At 58.6% G+C, this 15,125-nt stretch overlaps 1 protein-coding gene across 2 annotated transcripts in view; it reads right to left on the reverse strand.

Annotated features, from left to right (window-relative positions):
• TNK1 (tyrosine kinase non receptor 1) overlaps positions 1-15,125 on the reverse strand; it is a 66,671-nt gene that overhangs the window by 24,247 nt on the left and 27,299 nt on the right. The window contains exon 1 of one of the 2 annotated variants that reach the window (XM_073564936.1): positions 264-679. The exons of the other annotated variant lie outside the window; for it this stretch is intronic. The gene's annotated coding sequence lies outside the window, so the exon portion shown is untranslated. Of the gene's footprint in view, positions 1-263; positions 680-15,125 lie in introns of those variants that run through there. 2 annotated transcript variants of the gene reach the window in all.

Below are 15,125 nucleotides of genomic sequence, written 5' to 3' on the forward strand. Positions count from 1 at the left end.
TACACGGACACTCACTTAGTGTTACACACACTACATTACATGGACACACACTCGGCCCCCGGTAATAGCAGGACATGGACGGTTGCCTCTTGCACGTTCACTCTCTCCTTACAATGCAGGCAGAGGTGAGAGGGGCCACTTGTGAGCAGGTGACGACCCCCGGGACCCCACATTCCATCACATGGGGAGCTGAAATACAGGGCCCCGTCATTTTGGGCCCCAATTAATGACAGACATAACATGGATCCCACAGGTCCACTCACCTGCAAGACGAACAAAGAGCAGACGAGCAGTCTGAATCCACACCAGGGTGCCTGTCTCTTGTGGCTTGAGGCCTGCACTCTATGAGACTCTCTGCATACACCCGCCGTCTCTCCAGATTGTGCAGTCTCAATGACTATATACCTGTCATCTCTCCTCCTACTACTTTCTCCTGTCACCACAACCTGTGACTCCTGCCTCTGTCCCCGCCTGTCTCATGGCTCCGGCGGTCTCTTAGCATTTGTCCTCCAGGCCTCTGTCTCTGTGCACGCACTTTGTCAGTCTGTGCAGTCTGTGGATCTCTCCGTATCTGCAGTCTCTTGGTATCTGTATAATCTCTTGTGTCTCTGTGTGAACAGTCTGATCACCTGTACCTGTCCCGCCCTGTAATGTGACCCCGGCCTCCCCCATTAGAGGCCTCCCTCCCCCTCCCCCATTAGAGGTCTCAGTGCAGTAGAGTGTCAGCTCTTGGACTCAGCTGTGTCCCCCCTGTAATGTGACCCCGGCCTCCCCCATTAGAGGCCACAGTGCAGTAGAGTGTCAGCTCTTGGGCTCAGCTGTGTCCTCCCTGTAATGTGACCCCGGCCTCCCCCATTAGAGACCTCCCTCCCCCTCCCCCATTAGAGGTCTCAGTGCAGTAGAGTGTCAGCTCTTGGGCTCAGTTGTGTCCCCCCTGTAATGTGACCCCAGCCTCCCCCATTAGAGGCCTCAGTGCAGTAGAGTGTCAGCTCTTGGACTCAGTTGTGTCCCCCCTGTAATGTGACCCCGGCCTCCCCCATTAGAGGCCACAGTGCAGTAGAGTGTCAGCTCTTGGGCTCAGTTGTGTCCCCCCTGTAATGTGACCCCAGCCTCCCCCATTAGAGGCCTCAGTGCAGTAGAGTGTCAGCTCTTGGACTCAGCTGTGTCCCCCCTGTAATGTGACCCCGGCCTCCCCCATTAGAGGCCACAGTGCAGTAGAGTGTCAGCTCTTGGGCTCAGCTGTGTCCTCCCTGTAATGTGACCCCTGCCTCCCCCATTAGAGGCCTCAGTGCAGTACAGTGTCAGCTCTTGGGCTCAGCTGTGTCCCCCTGTAATGTGACCCCAGCCTCACCCATTACAGGCCTCAGTGCAGTAGAGTGTCAGCTCTTGGACTCAGCTGTGTCCCCCCTGTAATGTGACCCCGGCCTCCCCCATTAGAGGCCACAGTGCAGTAGAGTGTCAGCTCTTGGGCTCAGCTGTGTCCTCCCTGTAATGTGACCCCTGCCTCCCCCATTAGAGGCCTCAGTGCAGTACAGTGTCAGCTCTTGGGCTCAGCTGTGTCCCCCCTGTAATGTGACCCCGGCCTCACCCATTAGAGGCCTCAGTGCAGTAGAGTGTCAGCTCTTGGTCTCAGCTGTGTCCCCCCTGTAATGTGACCCCAGCCTCACCCATTAGAGGCCTCAGTGCAGTACAGTGTCAGCTCTTGGGCTCAGCTGTGTCCCCCCTGTAATGTGACCCCGGCCTCCCCCATTAGAGGCCTCAGTGCAGTAGAGTGTCAGCTCTTGGTCTCAGCTGTGTCCCCCCTGTAATGTGACCCCGGCCTCCCCCATTAGAGGCCACAATGCAGTAGAGTGTCAGCTCTTGGGCTCAGCTGTGTCCTCCCTGTAATGTGACCCCGGCCTCCCCCATTAGAGACCTCCCTCCCCCTCCCCCATTAGAGGTCTCAGTGCAGTAGAGTGTCAGCTCTTGGACTCAGCTGTGTCCCCCCTGTAATGTGACCCCGGCCTCCCCCATTAGAGGCCACAGTGCAGTAGAGTGTCAGCTCTTGGGCTCAGCTGTGTCCTCCCTGTAATGTGACCCCGGCCTCCCCCATTAGAGACCTCCCTCCCCCTCCCCCATTAGAGGTCTCAGTGCAGTAGAGTGTCAGCTCTTGGGCTCAGTTGTGTCCCCCCTGTAATGTGACCCCAGCCTCCCCCATTAGAGGCCACAGTGCAGTAGAGTGTCAGCTCTTGGGCTCAGTTGTGTCCCCCCTGTAATGTGACCCCAGCCTCCCCCATTAGAGGCCTCAGTGCAGTAGAGTGTCAGCTCTTGGACTCAGCTGTGTCCCCCCTGTAATGTGACCCCGGCCTCCCCCATTAGAGGCCACAGTGCAGTAGAGTGTCAGCTCTTGGGCTCAGCTGTGTCCTCCCTGTAATGTGACCCCGGCCTCCCCCATTAGAGACCTCCCTCCCCCTCCCCCATTAGAGGTCTCAGTGCAGTAGAGTGTCAGCTCTTGGGCTCAGTTGTGTCCCCCCTGTAATGTGACCCCAGCCTCCCCCATTAGAGGCCACAGTGCAGTAGAGTGTCAGCTCTTGGGCTCAGTTGTGTCCCCCCTGTAATGTGACCCCAGCCTCCCCCATTAGAGGCCTCAGTGCAGTAGAGTGTCAGCTCTTGGACTCAGCTGTGTCCCCCCTGTAATGTGACCCCGGCCTCCCCCATTAGAGGCCACAGTGCAGTAGAGTGTCAGCTCTTGGGCTCAGCTGTGTCCTCCCTGTAATGTGACCCCTGCCTCCCCCATTAGAGGCCTCAGTGCAGTACAGTGTCAGCTCTTGGGCTCAGCTGTGTCCCCCTGTAATGTGACCCCAGCCTCACCCATTACAGGCCTCAGTGCAGTAGAGTGTCAGCTCTTGGACTCAGCTGTGTCCCCCCTGTAATGTGACCCCGGCCTCCCCCATTAGAGGCCACAGTGCAGTAGAGTGTCAGCTCTTGGGCTCAGCTGTGTCCTCCCTGTAATGTGACCCCTGCCTCCCCCATTAGAGGCCTCAGTGCAGTACAGTGTCAGCTCTTGGGCTCAGCTGTGTCCCCCCTGTAATGTGACCCCGGCCTCACCCATTAGAGGCCTCAGTGCAGTAGAGTGTCAGCTCTTGGTCTCAGCTGTGTCCCCCCTGTAATGTGACCCCAGCCTCACCCATTAGAGGCCTCAGTGCAGTACAGTGTCAGCTCTTGGGCTCAGCTGTGTCCCCCCTGTAATGTGACCCCGGCCTCCCCCATTAGAGGCCTCAGTGCAGTAGAGTGTCAGCTCTTGGTCTCAGCTGTGTCCCCCCTGTAATGTGACCCCGGCCTCCCCCATTAGAGGCCACAATGCAGTAGAGTGTCAGCTCTTGGGCTCAGCTGTGTCCCCCCTGTAATGTGACCCCAGCCTCCCCCATTAGAGGCCTCAGTGCAGTAGAGTGTCAGCTCTTGGGCTCAGCTGTGTCCCCCTGTAATGTGACCCCGGCCTCACCCATTAGAGGCCTCAGTGCAGTAGAGTGTCAGCTCTTGGTCTCAGCTGTGTCCCCCCTGTAATGTGACCCCGGCCTCCCCCATTAGAGGCCACAATGCAGTAGAGTGTCAGCTCTTGGGCTCAGCTGTGTACCCCCTGTAATGTGACCCCAGCCTCCCCCATTAGAGGCCTCAGTGCAGTAGAGTGTCAGCTCTTGGGCTCAGCTGTGTCCCCCTGTAATGTGACCCCGGCCTCCCCCATTAGAGGCCTCAGTGCAGTAGAGTGTCAGCTCTTGGTCTCAGCTGTGTCCCCCCTGTAATGTGACCCCGGCCTCCCCCATTAGAGGCCACAATGCAGTAGAGTGTCAGCTCTTGGGCTCAGCTGTGTACCCCCTGTAATGTGACCCCAGCCTCCCCCATTAGAGGCCTCAGTGCAGTAGAGTGTCAGCTCTTGGACTCAGCTGTGTCCCCCCTGTAATGTGACCCCGGCCTCCCCCATTAGAGGCCTCAGTGCAGTGGAGGGTCAGCTCTTGGGCTCAGCTGTGTCCCCCCTGCAATGTGACCCCGGCCTCCCCCATTAGAGGCCTCCGTGCAGTGGAGTGTCAGCTCTTGGTCTCAGCTGTGTCCCCCCTGTAATGTGACCCCGGCCTCACCCATTAGAGGCCACAATGCAGTAGAGTGTCAGCTCTTGGGCTCAGCTGTGTACCCCCTGTAATGTGACCCCAGCCTCCCCCATTAGAGGCCTCAGTGCAGTAGAGTGTCAGCTCTTGGACTCAGCTGTGTCCCCCCTGTAATGTGACCCCGGCCTCCCCCATTAGAGGCCTCAGTGCAGTGGAGGGTCAGCTCTTGGGCTCAGCTGTGTCCCCCCTGCAATGTGACCCCGGCCTCCCCCATTAGAGGCCTCCGTGCAGTGGAGTGTCAGCTCTTGGTATCAGCTGTGTCCTCCCTGTAATGTGACCCCGGCCTCACCCATTAGAGGCCTCCGTGCAGTGGAGTGTCAGCTCTTGGGCTCAGCTGTGTCCTCCCTGTAATGTGACCATGGCCTCCTCCATTAGAGGCCTCAGTGCAGTAGAGTGTCAGCTCTTGGACTCAGCTGTGTCCTCCCTGTAATGTGACCCCAGCCTCCTCCATTAGAGGCCTCAGTGCAGTGGAGTGTCAGCTCTTGGGCTCAGCTGTGTCCCCCCTGTAATGCGACCCCGGCCTCCCCCCATTAGAGGCCTCAGTGCAAGTTGAGTGTCAGCTCTAGGGCTCAGCTGTGTCCTCCCTATAATGTGACCCCAGCCTCCTCCATTAGAGGTCTCAGTACAGTAGAGTGTCAGCTCTTGGACTCAGCTGTGTCCCCCCTGTAATGTGACCCCGGCCTCCACCCATTAGAGGCCTCAGTGCAGTAGAGTGTCAGCTCTTGGGCTCAGCTGTGTCCCCCCTGTAATGTGACGCCGGCCTACCCCACTAGAGGCCTCAGTGCAGTGGAGGGTCAGCTCTTGGGCTCAGCTGTGTCCCCCCTGCAATGTGACCCCGGCCTCCCCCATTAGAGGCCTCAGTGCAGTGGAGTGTCAGCTCTTGGTCTCAGTTGTGTCCTCCCTGTAATGTGACCCCGGCCTCCTCCATTAGAGGCCTCAGTGCAGTGGAGTGTCAGCTCTTGGGCTCAGCTGTGTCCTCCCTGTAATGTGACCCCGGCCTCCCCCATTAGAGGTCTCAGTGCAGTAGAGTGTCAGCTCTTGGGCTCAGCTGTGTCCCCCCTGTAATGTGACCCCGGCCTCCCCCATTAGAGGCCTCAGTGCAGTGGAGTGTCAGCTCTTGGGCTCAGCTGTGTCCTCCCTGTAATGTGACCCCGGCCTCCTCCATTAGAGGCCTCAGTGCAGTAGAGTGTCAGCTCTTGGACTCAGCTGTGTCCTCCCTGTAATGTGACCCCAGCCTCCTCCATTAGAGGCCTCAGTGCAGTGGAGTGTCAGCTGTTGGGCTCAGCTGTGTCCCCCCTGTAATGCGACCCTGGCCTCCCCCCATTAGAGGCCTCAGTGAAAGTGGAGTGTAAGCTCTTGGGCTCAGCTGTGTACTCCCTGTAATGTGACCCCGGCCACCCCCAATAGAGGTCTCAGTGCAGTAGAGTGTCAGCTCTTGGACTCAGCTGTGTCCCCCCTGTAATGTGACCCCGGCCTCCCCCCATTAGAGGCCTCAGTGCAGTAGAGTGTCAGCTCTTGGGCTCAGCTGTGTCCCCCCTGTAATGTGACCCCAGCCTCCCCCATTAGAGGCCTCAGTGCAGTACAGTGTCAGCTCTTGGACTCAGCTGTGCCCCCCCTATAATGTGACCCCGGCCTCCCCCATTAGAGGCCTCAGTGCATTAGAGTGTCAGCTCTTGGGCTCAGCTGTGTCCCCCCTGTAATGTGTCCCCGGCCTCCTCCATTAGAGGCCACAGTGCAGTACAGTGTCAGCTCTTGGGCTCAGCTGTGTCCCCCTGTAATGTGACCCTGGCCTCACCCATTAGAGGCCACAGTGCAGTAGAGTGTCAGCTCTTGGGCTCAGCTGTGTACCCCCTGTAATGTGACCCCAGCCTCCCCCATTAGAGGCCTCAGTGAAGTAGAGTGTCAGCACTTGGACTCAGCTGTGTCCTCCCTGTAATGTGACCCCGACCTCCCCCATTAGAGGCCTCAGTGCAGTAGAGTGTCAGCTCTTGGGCTCAGCTGTGTTTCCCCTGTAATGTGACCCCGGCCTCCACCATTAGAGGCCTCAGTGCAAGTGGAGTGTCAGCTCTTGGGCTCAGCTGTGTCTTCCCTGTAATGTGACCCCGGCCTCCCCCATTAGAGGTCTCAGTGCAGTAGAGTGTCAGCTCTTGGACTCAGCTGTGTCCCCCCTGTAATGTGACCCCGGTCTCCCCCCATTAGAGGCCTCAGTGCAGTAGAGTGTCAGCTCTTGGGCTCAGCTGTGTCCCCCCCTGTAATGTGACCCCGGCCTCCCCACTAGAGGCCTCAGTGCAGTGGAGGGTCAGCTCTTGGGCTCAGCTGTGTCCACCCTGCAATGTGACCCCGGCCTCCCCCATTAGAGACGTCAGTGCAGTGGAGTGTCAGCTCTTGGTCTCAGCTGTGTCCTCCCTGTAATGTGAACCCGGCCTCCTCCATTAGAGGCCTCAGTGCAGTGGAGTGTCAGCTCTTGGGCTCAGCTGTGTCCTCCCTGTAATGTGACCCCGGCCTCCTCCATTAGAGGCCTCAGTGCAGTAGAGTGTCAGCTCTTGGACTCAGCTGTGTCCTCCCTGTAATGTGACCCCAGCCTCCTCCATTAGAGGCCTCAGTGCAGTGGAGTGTCAGCTCTTGGGCTCAGCTGTGTCCCCCCTGTAATGCGACCCTGGCCTCCCCCCATTAGAGGCCTCAGTGCAAGTGGAGTGTCAGCTCTTGGGCTCAGCTGTGTCCTCCCTGTAATGTGACACCGGCCACCCCCATTAGAGGTCTCAGTGCAGTAGAGTGTCAGCTCTTGGACTCAGCTGTGTCCCCCCTGTAATGTGAACCCGGCCTCCCCCCATTAGAGGCCTCAGTATAGTAGAGTGTCAGCTCTTGGGCTCAGCTGTGTCCCCCCTGTAATGTGACCCCAGTCTCCCCCATTAGAGGCCTCAGTGCAGTAGAGTGTCAGCTCTTGGACTCAGCTGTGCCCCCCCTATAATGTGACCCCGGCCTCCCCCATTAGAGGCCTCAGTGCAGTAGAGTGTCAGCTCTTGGGCTCAGCTGTGTCCCCCCTGTAATGTGTCCCCGGCCTCCTCCATAAGAGGCCACAGTGCAGTAGTGTCAGCTCTTGGGCTCAGCTGTGTTCCCCCTGTAATGTGACCCTGGCCTCACCCATTAGAGGCCACAGTGCAGTAGAGTGTCAGCTCTTGGGCTCAGCTGTGTACCCCCTGTAATGTGACCCAAGCCTCCCCCATTAGAGGCCTCAGTGCAGTAGAGTGTCAGCTCTTGGACTCAGCTGTGTCCTCCCTGTAATGTGACCCCGGCCTCCCCCACTAGAGGCCTCAATGCAGTAGAGTGTCAGCTCTTGGACTCAGCTGTGTCCTCCCTGTAATGTGACCCCAGCCTCCTCCATTAGAGGCCTCAGTGCAGTGGAGTGTCAGCTCTTGGGCTCAGCTGTGTCCCCCCTGTAATGCGACCCTGGCCTCCCCCATTAGAGGCTTCAGTGCAAGTGGAGTGTCAGCTCTTGGGCTCAGCTGTGTCCTCCCTGTAATGTGATCCCGGCCACCCCCATTAGAGGCCTCAGTGCAGTAGAGTGTCAGCTCTTGGGCTCAGCTGTGTCCCCCCTGTAATGTGACCCCAGCCTCCCCCGTTAGAGGCCTCAGTGCAGTAGAGTGTCAGCTCTTGGACTCAGCTGTGCCCCCCCTATAATGTGACCCCGGCCTCCCCCATTAGAGGCCTCAGTGCAGTAGAGTGTCAGCTCTTGGGCTCAGCTGTGTCCCCCCTGTAATGTGACCCCGGCCTCCACCATTAGAGGCCTCAGTGCAGTAGAGTGTCAGCTCTTGGGCTCACATGTGTCCCCCCTGTAATGTGACCCCGGCCTCCCCCATTATAGGCCTCAGTGCAGTAGAGTGTCAGCTCTTGGGCTCAGCTGTGTCCCCCCTGTAATATGACCCCGGCCTCCCCCATTATAGGCCTCAGTGCAGTAGTGTCAGCTCTTGGGCTCAGCTGTGCCCCCCCTGTAATGTGACCCCGGCCTCCCCCATTAGAGGCCTCAGTGCAGTAGAGTGTCAGCTCTTGGGCTCAGCTGTGTCCCCTCTGTAATGTGTCCCCGGCCTCCTCCATTAGAGGCCACAGTGCAGTACAGTGTCAGCTCTTGGGCTCAGCTGTGTCCCCCCCTGTAATGTGACCCCGGCCTCCCCCATTAGAGGCCTCAGTGCAGTAGAGTGTCAGTTCTTGGACTCAGCTGTGTCCTCCCGGTAATTTGACCCCGGCCTCCCCCATTAGAGGCCTCAGTGCAGTAGAGTGTCAGCTCTTGGGCTCAGCTGTGTCCCCCCTGTAATGTGACCCCGGCCTCCCCCATTAGAGGCCTCAGTGCAGTAGAGTGTCAGCTCTTGGACTCAGCTGTGTCCTACCTGTAATTTGACCCCGGCCTCCCCCATTAGAGGCCTCAGTGCAGTAGAGTGTCAGCTCTTGGGCTGAGGTGTCCCCCCTGTAATGTGACCCTGGCCTCCCCCAATAGAGGCCTCAGTGCAGTAGAGTGTCAGCTCTTGGGCTCAGCTGTGTCCTTCCTGTAATGTGACCCCGGCCTCCTCCATTAGAGGCCTCAGTGCAGTAGAGTGTCAGCTCTTGGGCTCAGCTGTGTCCCCCCTGTAATGTGACCCCGGCCTCCCCCATTAGAGGCCTCAGTGCAGTAGAGTGTCAGCTCTTGGGCTCAGCTGTGTCCTCCCTGTAATGTGACCCCGGCCTCCCCCATTAGAGGTCTCAGTGCAGTAGAGTGTCAGCTCTTGGACTCAGCTGTGTCCCCCCTGTAATGTGACCCCGGCCTCCCCCCATTAGAGGCCTCAGTGCAGTAAAGTGTCAGCTCTTGGGCTCAGCTGTGTCCCCCCCTGTAATGTGACCCCGGCCTCCCCCACTAGAGGCCTCAGTGCAGTGGAGGGTCAGCTCTTGGACTCAGCTGTGTCCTCCCTGTAATGTGACCCTTGGCCTCCCCCATTAGAGGCCTCAGTGCAGTAGAGTGTCAGCTCTTGGGCTCAGCTGTGTCCTCCCTGTAATGTGACCCCTGGCCTCCCCTATTAGAGGCCTCAGTGCAGTAGAGTGTCAGCTCTTGGGCTCAGCTGTGTCCCCCCTGTAATGTGACCTTGGCCTCCCCCATTAGAGGCCTCAGTGCAGTAGAGTGTCAGCTCTTGGACTCAGCTGTGTCCTCCCTGTAATGTGACCCCTGGCCTCCCCCATTAGAGGCCTCAGTGCAGTAGAGTGTCAGCTTTTGGGCTCAGCTGTGTCCCCCCTGTAATGTGACCCCAGCCTCCCCCATTAGAGGCCTCAGTGCAGTAGAGTGTCAGCTCTTGGACTCAGCTGTGTCCTCCCTGTAATGTGACCCAGACCTCCCCCCATTAGAGGCCTCAGTGCAGTAGAGGGTCAGCTCTTGGGCTCAGCTGTGTCCCCCCTGTAATGTGACCCCGGCCTCCACCATTAGAGGCCTCAGTGCAGTAGAGTGTCAGTTCTTGGGCTCAGCTGTGTCCCCCCTGTAATGTGACCCCGGCCTCCCCCATTAGAGGCCTCAGTGCAGTAGAGTGTCAGCTCTTGGACTCAGCTGTGTCCTCCCTGTAATGTGACCCCTGGCCTCCCCCATTAGAGGCCTCAGTGCAGTAGAGTGTCAGCTCTTTGGCTCAGCTGTGTCCCCTCTGTAATGTGACCCCGGCCTCCCCCATTAGAGGCCTCAGTGCAGTAGAGTGTAAGCTCTTGGGCTCAGCTGTGTCCCCCCTGTAATGTGACCCCGGCCTCCCCCATTAGAGGCCTCAGTGCAGTAGAGTGTCAGCTCTTGGGCTCAGCTGTGTCCCCCCTGTAATGTGACCCCGGCCTCCTCCATTAGAGGCCTCAGTGCAGTACAGTGTCAGTTCTTAGGCTCAGCTGTGTCCTCCCTGTAATGTGACCCCGGCCTCCTCCATTAGAGGCCTCAGTGCAGTACAGTGTCAGCTCTTGGACTCAGCTGTGTCCCCCCTGTAATGTGACCCTGGCGTCCACCATTAGAGGCCTCAGTGCAGTAGAGTGTCAGCTCTTGGGCTCACATGTGTCCCCCCTGTAATGTGACCCCGGCCTCCCCCATTAGAGGCCTCAGTGCAGTACAGTGTCAGCTCTTGGGCTCAGCTGTGCCCCACCTGTAATGTGACCCCGGCCTCCCCCATTAGAGGCCTCAGTGCAGTAGAGTGTCAGCTCTTGGACTCAGCTGTGTCCCCACTGTAATGTGACCCCGGCCTCCCCCCATTAGAGGCCTCAGTGCAGTAGAGTGTCAGCTCTTGGGCTCAGCTGTGTCCCTCCCTGTAATGTGACCCCGGCCTCCCCCACTAGAGGCCTCAGTGCAGTGGAGGGTCAGCTCTTGGACTCAGCTGTGTCCTCCCTGTAATGTGACCCCAGCCTCCCCCATTAGAGGCCTAAGTGCAGTAGAGTGTCAGTTCTTGGGCTCAGCTGTGTCCTCCCTGTAATGTGACCCCTGGCCTCCCCCATTAGAGGCCTCAGTGCAGTAGAGTGTCAGCTCTTGGGCTCAGCTGTGGCCCCCTGTAATGTGACCCTGGCCTCCCCCATTAGAGGCCTCAGTGCAGTAGAGTGTCAGCTCTTTGGCTCAGCTGTGTCCCCCTGTAATGTGACCCCGGCCTCCCCCATTAGAGGCCTCAGTGCAGTAGAGTGTCAGCTCTTGGGCTCAGCTGTGTCCCCCCCTGTAATGTGACCCCGGCCTCCCCCATTAGAGGCCTCAGTGCAGTAGAGTGTCAGCTCTTTGGCTCAGTTGTGTCCCCCCTGTAATGTGACCCCGGCCTCCCCCATTAGAGGCCTCAGTGCAGTAGAGTGTCAGCTCTTGGGCTCAGCTGTGTCCTCCCTGTAATGTGACCCCTGCCTCCTCCATTAGAGGCCACAGTGCAGTAGAGTGTCAGCTCTTGGACTCAGCTGTGTCCCCCCTGTAATGTGACCCCTGCCTCCTCCATTAGAGGCCTCAGTGCAGTAGAGTGTCAGCTCTTGGTCTCAGCTGTGTCCTCCCTGTAATGTGACCCCTGCCTCCTCCATTAGAGGCCTCAGTGCAGTAGAGTGTCAGCTCTTGGACTCAGCTGTGTCCCCCCTGTAATGTGACCCCTGCCTCCTCCATTAGAGGCCTCAGTGCAGTGGAGTGTCAGCTCTTGGTCTCAGCTGTGTCCCCCTGTAATGTGACCCCGGCCTCCCCCATTAGAGGCCACAGTGCAGTAGAGTGTCAGCTCTTGGGCTCAGCTGTGTCCCCCCTGTAATGTGACCCCGGCCTCCCCCATTAGAGGCCTCAGTGCAGTAGAGTGTCAGCTCTTGGACTCAGCTGTGTCCCCCCTGTAATGTGACCCCAGCCACCTCCATTAGAGGCCTCAGTGCAGTAGTGTCAGCTCTTGGACTCAGCTGTGTCCTCCCTGTAATGTGACCCCTGCCTCCTCCATTAGAGGCCTCAGTGCAGTAGAGTGTCAGCTCTTGGACTCAGCTGTGTCCTCCCTGTAATGTGACCCTGGCCTCACCCATTAGAGGCCACAGTGCAGTAGAGTGTCAGCTCTTGGGCTCAGCTGTGTACCCCCTGTAATGTGACCCAAGCCTCCATTAGAGGCCTCAGTGCAGTAGAGTGTCAGCTCTTGGACTCAGCTGTGTCCTCCCTGTAATGTGACCCCGGCCTCCCCCACTAGAGGCCTCACTGCAGTAGAGTGTCAGCTCTTGGACTCAGCTGTGTCCTTCCTGTAATGTGACCCCAGCCTCCTCCATTAGAGGCCTCAGTGCAGTGGAGTGTCAGCTCTTGGGCTCAGCTGTGTCCCCCCTGTAATGTGACCCTGGCCTCCCCCATTAGAGGCTTCAGTGCAAGTGGAGTGTCAGCTCTTGGGCTCAGCTGTGTCCTCCCTGTAATGTGATCCCGGCCACCCCCATTAGAGGCCTCAGTGCAGTAGAGTGTCAGCTCTTGGGCTCAGCTGTGTCCCCCCTGTAATGTGACCCCAGCCTCCCCCATTAGAGGCCTCAGTGCAGTAGAGTGTCAGCTCTTGGACTCAGCTGTGCCCCCCCTATAATGTGACCCCGGCCTCCCCCATTAGAGGCCTCAGTGCAGTAGAGTGTCAGCTCTTGGGCTCAGCTGTGTCCCCCCTGTAATGTGACCCCGGCCTCCACCATTAGAGGCCTCAGTGCAGTAGAGTGTCAGCTCTTGGGCTCACATGTGTCCCCCCTGTAATGTGACCCCGGCCTCCCCCATTATAGGCCTCAGTGCAGTAGAGTGTCAGCTCTTGGGCTCAGCTGTGTCCCCCCTGTAATATGACCCCGGCCTCCCCCATTATAGGCCTCAGTGCAGTAGTGTCAGCTCTTGGGCTCAGCTGTGCCCCCCCTGTAATGTGACCCCGGCCTCCCCCATTAGAGGCCTCAGTGCAGTAGAGTGTCAGCTCTTGGGCTCAGCTGTGTCCCCTCTGTAATGTGTCCCTGGCCTCCTCCATTAGAGGCCACAGTGCAGTACAGTGTCAGCTCTTGGGCTCAGCTGTGTCCCCCCCTGTAATGTGACCCCGGCCTCCCCCATTAGAGGCCTCAGTGCAGTAGAGTGTCAGCTCTTGGACTCAGCTGTGTCCTCCCGGTAATTTGACCCCGGCCTCCCCCATTAGAGGCCTCAGTGCAGTAGAGTGTCAGCTCTTGGGCTCAGCTGTGTCCCCCCTGTAATGTGACCCCGGCCTCCCCCATTAGAGGCCTCAGTGCAGTAGAGTGTCAGCTCTTGGACTCAGCTGTGTCCTACCTGTAATTTGACCCCGGCCTCCCCCATTAGAGGCCTCAGTGCAGTAGAGTGTCAGCTCTTGGGCTGAGGTGTCCCCCCTGTAATGTGACCCCGGCCTCCCCCATTAGAGGCCTTAGTGCAGTAGAGTGTCAGCTCTTGGGCTCAGCTGTGTCCCCCCTGTAATGTGACCCTGGCCTCCCCCAATAGAGGCCTCAGTGCAGTAGAGTGTCAGCTCTTGGGCTCAGCTGTGTCCTCCCTGTAATGTGACCCCGGCCTCCTCCATTAGAGGCCTCAGTGCAGTAGAGTGTCAGCTCTTGGGCTCAGCTGTGTCCCCCCTGTAATGTGACCCCGGCCTCCCCCATTAGAGGCCTCAGTGCAGTAGAGTGTCAGCTCTTGGGCTCAGCTGTGTCCTCCCTGTAATGTGACCCCGGCCTCCCCCATTAGAGGTCTCAGTGCAGTAGAGTGTCAGCTCTTGGACTCAGCTGTGTCCCCCCTGTAATGTGACCCCGGCCTCCCCCCATTAGAGGCCTCAGTGCAGTAAAGTGTCAGCTCTTGGGCTCAGCTGTGTCCCCCCCTGTAATGTGACCCCGGCCTCCCCCACTAGAGGCCTCAGTGCAGTGGAGGGTCAGCTCTTGGACTCAGCTGTGTCCTCCCTGTAATGTGACCCTTGGCCTCCCCCATTAGAGGCCTCAGTGCAGTAGAGTGTCAGCTCTTGGGCTCAGCTGTGTCCTCCCTGTAATGTGACCCCTGGCCTCCCCCATTAGAGGCCTCAGTGCAGTAGAGTGTCAGCTCTTGGGCTCAGCTGTGTCCCCCCTGTAATGTGACCTTGGCCTCCCCCATTAGAGGCCTCAGTGCAGTAGAGTGTCAGCTCTTGGACTCAGCTGTGTCCTCCCTGTAATGTGACCCCTGGCCTCCCCCATTAGAGGCCTCAGTGCAGTAGAGTGTCAGCTCTTGGACTCAGCTGTGTCCCCCCTGTAATGTGACCCCGGCCTCCCCCCATTAGAGGCCTCAGTGCAGTAGAGTGTCAGCTCTTGGGCTCAGCTGTGTCCCCCCTGTAATGTGACCCCAGCCTCCCCCATTAGAGGCCTCAGTGCAGTAGAGTGTCAGCTCTTGGACTCAGCTGTGTCCTCCCTGTAATGTGACCCCGGCCTCCTTCATTAGAGGCCTCAGTGCCGTAGAGTGTCAGCTCTTGGGCTCAGCTGTGTCCTCCCTGTAATATGACCCCGGCCTCCCCCATTAGAGGCCTCAGTGCAGTAGAGTGTCAGCTCTTGGACTCAGCTGTGTCCTCCCTGTAATGTGACCCCGACCTCCCTCCATTGGAGGCCTCAGTGCAGTAGAGTGTCAGCTTTTGGGCTCAGCTGTGTCCCCCCTGTAATGTGACCCCAGCCTCCCCCATTAGAGGCCTCAGTGCAGTAGAGTGTCAGCTCTTGGACTCAGCTGTGTCCTCCCTGTAATGTGACCCAGACCTCCCCCCATTAGAGGCCTCAGTGCAGTAGAGGGTCAGCTCTTGGGCTCAGCTGTGTCCCCCCTGTAATGTGACCCCGGCCTCCACCATTAGAGGCCTCAGTGCAGTAGAGTGTCAGTTCTTGGGCTCAGCTGTGTCCCCCCTGTAATGTGACCCCGGCCTCCCCCATTAGAGGCCTCAGTGCAGTAGAGTGTCAGCTCTTGGACTCAGCTGTATCCTCCCTGTAATGTGACCCCTGGCCTCCCCCATTAGAGGCCTCAGTGCAGTAGAGTGTCAGCTCTTTGGCTCAGCTGTGTCCCCTCTGTAATGTGACCCCGGCCTCCCCCATTAGAGGCCTCAGTGCAGTAGAGTGTCAGCTCTTGGGCTCAGCTGTGTCCCCCCTGTAATGTGACCCCGGCCTCCCCCATTAGAGGCCTCAGTGCAGTAGAGTGTCAGCTCTTGGGCTCAGCTGTGTCCCCCCTGTAATGTGACCCCGGCCTCCTCCATTAGAGGCCTCAGTGCAGTACAGTGTCAGTTCTTAGGCTCAGCTGTGTCCTCCCTGTAATGTGACCCCGGCCTCCTCCATTAGAGGCCTCAGTGCAGTACAGTGTCAGCTCTTGGACTCAGCTGTGTCCCCCCTGTAATGTGACCCTGGCGTCCACCATTAGAGGCCTCAGTGCAGTAGAGTGTCAGCTCTTGGGCTCACATGTGTCCCCCCTGTAATGTGACCCCGGCCTCCCCCATTAGAGGCCTCAGTGCAGTACAGTGTCAGCTCTTGGGCTCAGCTGTGCCCCACCTGTAATGTGACCCCGGCCTCCCCCATTAGAGGCCTCAG

This window comes from Dendrobates tinctorius, unplaced genomic scaffold (assembly GCF_039654945.1).
Source record: "Dendrobates tinctorius isolate UK_male_01 unplaced genomic scaffold, ASM3965494v1 ptg000502l, whole genome shotgun sequence".
Classification (NCBI taxonomy): domain Eukaryota; kingdom Metazoa; phylum Chordata; class Amphibia; order Anura; family Dendrobatidae; genus Dendrobates; species Dendrobates tinctorius.